The sequence below is a fragment of the Gossypium arboreum genome, chromosome 6 (genome assembly GCF_025698485.1).
Source record: "Gossypium arboreum isolate Shixiya-1 chromosome 6, ASM2569848v2, whole genome shotgun sequence".
Lineage (NCBI taxonomy): Eukaryota > Viridiplantae > Streptophyta > Magnoliopsida > Malvales > Malvaceae > Gossypium > Gossypium arboreum.
In genome coordinates this window covers 8,678,772-8,686,135 of record NC_069075.1, presented here as the reverse complement: position 1 = coordinate 8,686,135, position 7,364 = coordinate 8,678,772, and the positions used below count along the sequence as shown (strand labels likewise).

Here is a 7,364-nt window from a genome sequence, read left to right as displayed (position 1 = left end):
CACGGCCGCGTCGCACTGTCGTGGCTATTTATTGCAGCCCATGTGTCATCCTGTCTTGGGAAAAATATTTGTCCTGTTTTAGCATGGCCATGGCCACGCCCGTGTCTCCTGCCCATGAGGAGCCCACGGCCGAAAGCACGCCCGTGTGTTAGGTCGTGTGTGCCGAAAATACCTGTAGTCAGATTATAAAACAAAAAAAGAAGAACAAACTAAGTTATTTAGTGGGGTTAGTGCTCGAGTTGCCTCCCGAGAAGCACTTATTTAGAGTCTAAGTTCGACTTTAGTTGATAGGTATGTTTATTCAGGTTCATGGAGCCGTAGTTTCTCTCATTTGTCTTTGAAATCCTTACCGCTATAAAGTTTAAATCAATGTCCATTTACCTTGAAATTGCTTTGAGTTGGATGACTTACCTCTACTGTGCCATATGAAAAGACGGTTTGGACGACGAACGAACCTGGCCATCGTTATTTAAGCTTCCCAGGGAACAATGTGAGCCTTGAGTTGTATAACAGGACAGGATCTCCAACTTCAAATTGTTTGTTTTACTTTAAACGGGCATCATGGCGGCACTTTGTTGCTTCCTTATATATTCGTGAACTCTCATAGGCATTAGCTCACCATTTATCTAACTCGTTCAGCTACAACAATCTCCTTTCACCTGCGAGTTTGGGATCAAAGTTTAGAAATTTTATAGCCCAGAATGCTTTATATTCCAATTCAAACGGTAAATGGAAACTCTTACCATAAACAAGTCTGTAAGGGGATATTCCTATGGGTGTCTTAAAAGCGGTTCTATAGGCTCATAAAGCATCATCTATTTTCTTTGCCTAATCTTTCCTATTTGACTCTACAGTTTTTTCTAGAATGCGTTTAGGTTCTCGGTTAGCGACTTCAACTTGTCCACTAGTTTGAGGATGGTAAGGGGTAGCTGTTCTATGGTAAACTCCATATTTCTTAAGGGTTTTATCAAATTGAGTATTACAGAAATGAGTGCCCCTATCACTGATGATTACTTTAGGTGTGCCAAATCGAGAGAAAAGTTTCTTAAGGAACTTCACCACTACTCTAGCATCATTAGTAGGTAAGGCTTGGGCTTCCACCCATTTAGACATATAATCAACGGCTACTAATAGTGTGGGCAAGTAAAAACCTGATTCGAGTGTTTTATGTGCAGTCCTAATTCCACTATAATGTCCCCCAGTTAGTCCTGAGTGACAATGCTCCAAAATTTTAATCGCTTCTGTCTTTGTAACGCATCTTCAAATTACTTGATCTACACATTTTTTCATATCAGTGAAGAATCACTTTTTTTGCTGATGTGTCAACCCTTTTGGTATAATGTAGCGGCTAAATAATTCGCAATGTTGTTCTTCAGGATGAGTTATTTATATCTTGTTCGTTCAGTTTATTGAGATGTGGGTTTTCTAATCTGGATAGATGATCTGTTGCAAGATTTCCTGCTCCTTTCTTATCTTAAATTTCTAAATCGAATTCCTGCAACAATAAAATCCATCTTATTAGTCGAGGTTTTGCATCTGTTTTAGTAAGGAGGTATCAAAGAGCTGAGTGGTCAGTATAAACGACAACTTTAGATAATATTAAATATGATCTAAATTTATCGAATGCAAAAACTACAACCAATAATTCTTTCTTGGTCGTCGTATAATTTTCTTGTGTAGCTGTCAATGTTTTGCTAGCATAATAAATCGGTTGAAAGTGCTTGTCTTTGTCTAGGAACCACTCCTACTGCAAAATCACTCTCATCACACGTTAGTTCAAAAAGTAAATTCCAATCAGGTGCAACTACAATTGGAGCGTTAATTAATTTATCCTTAAGAGTATTGAACGCTTCTAAACAATCCTGACTGAAATTGAAAGGTACATCTTTCTCTAGAAAATTCATTAAAGGCTTAGCTATTCTAGAAAAGTCTTTAATAAATCGTCTATAAAATCCAGCATGACTTTTATGTGTGCAAAAAGAAGGGTTAATCCCTCTTATGTCAGAAATCTTTCATGCTATGGCTCTTTTATGCTCCTTTAAAACTTTGAGTAACTCGTCTTTTTCGATTGGCTGTAAATTTGAAGTAATAATTACTAGTAATGTGGAATTATCTCTAAGAAATGCGTATTCCAAGTGATTTGGTAATTGCTTTAATTCCAATTTAGGCGGTTCTTCAACAGTGGGTTTTAATTTTAATTCATTATTTACCTCAATACCCTCGTAGCTCTTCTATCTCAATGAAGGTTCATTGGAATTTAGTTCAGGTTTTATCTTACCTATCTCAGAATCATCATCCTTTACCTCTTCTCCTTGGGCAAAACACAGTTCCAACGTGTTCTTATGTACGATTTCCTGTAAAGAGTCTTGAGTAGTATGATCAATAGAGTCAATAAAATAACATGTGTCATCCTGTTCCCTAGAAAATCTTATAGCATCATAAATGTTAAAAATAATCGCTTCGTCACCTACTCTAAGCACAAGTTTACCATCACCCACATTAATAATAGTCCTAGCAATAAATGGACGACCTAAAATTAAAAGCACCTCAACATCCTCATCCATGTCAAGCTCAACAAAATCAACATGGAATATAAATTTATCTATTTTTACAAGTATGTCCTTTGTAATACCCCTAGGATATTTAACAGATCTATCAGCTAGTTGAATACTCATCCTAATGGGATTTGGTTCCCCAAGACCAAGTTGTTTAAATATTTTATATGGCAACAAATTAATGCTAGCGCCTAAATTAGCTAGTGCCTTCTCAACATTCAAACTACCAATTAAGCAGGGAATAGTAAAACTTCCTAGATCTTTCAGTTTGGTTAGTAGTTTATTTAAGATGTATGCCCGAGCATTCCTCGTTGAATACTATTGTAGAAAAAACTTCAAACTTCCTTTTATTTGTTAGAAGCTCCTTTAAAAATTTTGCATATGCAGGCATCTGCGAGATAGCTTTAATAAAAGGTAAATTAATATGTAATTGTTTAAAAAGTTTGAGAAATTTACAGAATTTTGCATCCATATGATCTTTCTTCAACTTCGCTGGGTATAAGATTGGTGGTTTATATTCCCTCAACACCGATTTTTCATTGTCTTCGGGTTTTTGCTCTTCACCTTCTTTTCTGTCAGCTTCTGGTTGCACCTTCTTTTCAGATTCAGCTAACACCTTCCCACTCCTTAATGTAATGACTTTCACATGCTCTTTTGGATTGGGTTCGGTATTGCTGGATAGGCTCCCTGATGGTCTCTCTGAAATCATCTTAGCCAGCTGTCCTATTTAATTCTCGAGCGCTTGAATTGATGCTTGCTGATTTTTAAGTGCAGTTTCAGTATTCTGAAAATGAGTCTCGGCTACTGAGATAAATTTTGTCATCATCTCTTCAAGGTTTGATTTTTTCTCTGGCTGGTACGGTTGTGGTTAGAAGCCTGGAAGGGGTGGTGGTCTTTGATTTCCTTAGCCTCTCCATGAGAAATTTGGGTGGTTCCTCTAACCTGCATTATAAGTGTTACTATAAGGATTATTTTGGGGTTGAGGATTATTACCCATATAGTTCATTTGCTCATTCTCCATGTTAAGGTCGTAGGATGGATAGTTTAAATTGCTCGTTCCACCTCCACTTGTATCGCACTGCATTATCGAATCGACGTTAAAAACGCCGGTTGCTTTTGTTGGCTTTGTCCTCATGACTTGCCACTGATAATTATTTAGTTATATCTCTTTTATAAACTCATAAGCCTCTTCAGGTGTTTATTATTAATAGTCCCACCAGTAGCTCCGTCAATCATCTGTCTAGTTGAGGGATTCAAACCGTTGTGGAAAGTTTGAACTTGTAGCCAAAGGGGTAACCCATAGTGAGGGCATCTTCTCAATAGATCCTTGTATCTCTCCCATGCATCATAAAGTATTTCTAAATCCATCTGCACAAAAGAAGAAATATGATTCCTTAGTTTAGCCGTTTTAGCCGGCGAAAAATATTTTAGTAAAAAATTTTCGGTCATTTGTTTCCAAGTTGTGATTGACCCTCATGGTAATGAGTTTAACCATTGTTTAGTTTTGTTCCTCAATAAGAATGCAAAAAGCTGAAGGCGAATGGCATCGTTAGAAACGCCATTAATCTTAAAAGTGTCACAGAATTCCAGAAAGTTTGCTAAATGAGTGTTTGGATCCTCGTCCTACAAACCATCAAACTGAACAAACTGTTGTATCATTTGAATTGTGTTAGGTTTCAGTTCAAAATTATTTGCAGCAATAGCAGACCTAACTATACTCGATTCAGTTCCTGTTAATGTAGGTTTAGCATAATCATACATTGTATGAGGAGCAGGATTCTGGTCTATTGCATTTGCAACAACCACTATAGGTAACAGATTATTTTGATTATCAGCCATCTCCTCAGTTGTGGTTTGAATATTGTCCTCTTGCCCTTCCTCTATGTATCGTAGGATTCGCCTTATTTCTCTTCGGTTTCTGTGAGTTGTGCTTTCGATCTCACTATCAAAAAGTAGAGGTAATAAACTATAAAAACCTGCTAGAAGTAAATAAAAGAAGATTTAGTAATTTAAGTAAAATAAAATTAAATCGCAATAAAAAAAATGGCTAAAGTAATAAAAATTAAGCGTTTCTAATATCTTAGTCCCTGGTAACGACGCTAAAAACTTGATGGTCGCTAAATTAACTAAAAATTCAACTTAAGGTAAGCGCACCTATCGAACAGTAGTATAGTTATGGTGAGACCGAAAATATTGTAACTACGAGGACTAAAAGTACTAGTAATTACTATCTTTTTATTATCTAGCCTAAAAATTTAGGGAATGTTTTATCCAAGACTAATTATCAAATTAACTAAGGTTACGACGGAGATTAAACTTGAAAAATACTTTTGAAAAACCGATTGAGAAGACAATACCCTAGAAAGAATCCACCTAGACTTCAATTATTACCTTTGAATTAGACAAATTATTCGCTTGACTTATTCCGTGAAATCCCTGATTTATGTTAATATCCCTTTCGAGACTAAAAATAATTGACTCTAGGTTGATTAATCGAAATCTCTTTCTAATTAAAACCCCTATTGTAGCATTAACTCGATCTATGGATTCCCTTATTAGATTTGACTCTAATCCGACAGATTTATGTTGTCCTATCTCTAGGATTGCATGCAACTCCACTTAATTATGAATGATCTACTCTTAAACAGGGACTTTTCCTTCACTAAATAAGCACATCAAAGACCTGAATTAATATCCTGGAATATTAAAGCAAGGATTAAAACTCACAATTAAGAATAAGAACAAGTATTTATCATAATTCGTCCTAGGTTTCATCTCCCTTAGGTAAAAACATCTCAAAGTATGGAAAACAACAAAACATAAAGAAACCCAAAGAACTTATAGGAAATTGGATGGAAATCTTCAGTCTTGATGTAGATCCTGTCCCCGAGGTTATTCCGATGGTTGTTCTTGAGTACTTTTCTGCCTTTTACTCCACTCCTCCTTTAATCCTCTTCTAGGGTGTTTATATAGGATTTAAAATACTTCAAAACCCTCAAAAGTGCCATTTTTCGAGTAGAACTAGACTTGGGTTATATAGGGACATGACCGTGTGCCAGGCCCGTGTGAAGGTGCTCAGGCTGTGTGCAATTTTGACTTGGATTAATGTCGACATGGCCATGACACACGGGCATGTGGTCTACCTGTGTGTCACACACGGACGTGTGGATCACCTGTGTGGAAGTCCCTAGGACGTGTGAAACACTGATTTAGGCCTAATTTGTCTCTTTTTGGCCCGTTTCTTGCTCTTTCTGCCATCTTAAGCTCTCTTGAGTATAAAACATGAATTTAAAGGATTATGAGCATCGAATTCAATAAAATCAAGGAAAAATCATCCATAAATATGCCAAGCATGGGCTAAAAATATGTACATATTACTACTTATCATTGACATACAAGTTATATGAATACATGAGGTGGAAAAATGTATGTGTATGAAAATCTGAATATGGATGAGCTTGTATATGTGTTTATTGTGGTTTACATGAATCATATGACTAACATGGGTGATGAGAATGTGTGATTGGGCTTGAGAACAAATGGTATAATTGTGCATTGCATGTTTAATTTGAGTAAGAGTGGTTGGTAAGTTGATTACCAAGTTATACAGACTTACTAAGCATTATATGCTTACTTCATTTTATTTTTCCCTATTTTACAGTAAATCAGAAGCTCGTTGGAATAAAAGCTCTGCGGAGATCACTCACATCCAATTTGGTAGAAAAGGTAAAACAATTGTTATTATAATGGCATGTATAAGTTTTTGTGGCCAAATGATAAAGTAATGTTTTGGGTTGTAATTAAGTCATAAAAGTGGTTAGTAATGTATATTTGAGATGGATATGCTGTGAAATATTATAGAAACATGTTGATTTGGATATTGGTAATTGGTTGAATGGGTTGGCATATACTTGTAAGATTTCATGAAGGTAAATGATTTGGTTTGGGGAGAGAAACGAGGCTAGGAATGGTCTTATTTTGTCTACACAGGTATTACACACGGGCGTGTGTTTATACCGTGTGTGACATACGGTAAGCCCACGGGCGTGTAAGATGATCGTGTGTCCCTTGCATTCTTAAATGTGAAGTCAAGATAGTATACGGGCAAAAGACATAGTCATGTGTCTTGGTCGTGTGAAGGGCATGGGTTTCAAGCATGGTTGTGTGTCAAAATCATGTAAAAATGACTTAAAAATAATGAAAAATCAGTTTACTATATGGCCTGGGCACATTTGCCTACCCACATGGGCGTGTGCCAGGCCGTGTGCCCCTTTGATACTTAAGAAATTGTAAGTCAGAATTCCACATGAGGTAGCCACATGGCCATGAGATCTCAACGGACTGGCCCATGTCCCAAGCCACACGGGCGTGTGCCCCTATCTTCAAGGATAAATTTCCAAAGTTGTCAGTTTAGTCCCGAACCACTTCCAAAGCATGTATTGGGCCTCGTAGGCCCATATTAGGGATTTTATGGTGAAATTTGAAAAGTTTTGATTTGGAATGCAAATTTGTTACTCAGTTTTGTACAAATACTAGTTGATAAACCGTAATTTATACATATTTCTATCCCAAGCTTAGCACATTTTATGGATGATTTTTCCTTAAAATTGGTGAATTCGATACTTCTAATGCCTTAATTTCTTATTTTATACTTAGGTGAGCATAGGAGAGTGAAAGGAACGATAAATGAGCCAAAAACAGAGAAAATGGACCAACGTATGAAATCAATACAGCCTGTACCTCCTTACACAGGCATACCACACGGCCGTGTCAATTTGGCAGAATCGAAGCACTACTCACACGGGTGGA

General features: G+C 36.7%; 1 non-coding gene across 1 annotated transcript; it reads left to right on the top strand.

The window, feature by feature from the left end:
* Positions 1-3,849: 3,849 nt before the first annotated feature.
* LOC128294384 (small nucleolar RNA R71) lies at positions 3,850-3,956 on the top strand. Its single transcript, XR_008284696.1, has one exon. It is a non-coding gene; the product is annotated as a small nucleolar RNA R71 (small nucleolar RNA).
* Positions 3,957-7,364: the final 3,408 nt, after the last annotated feature.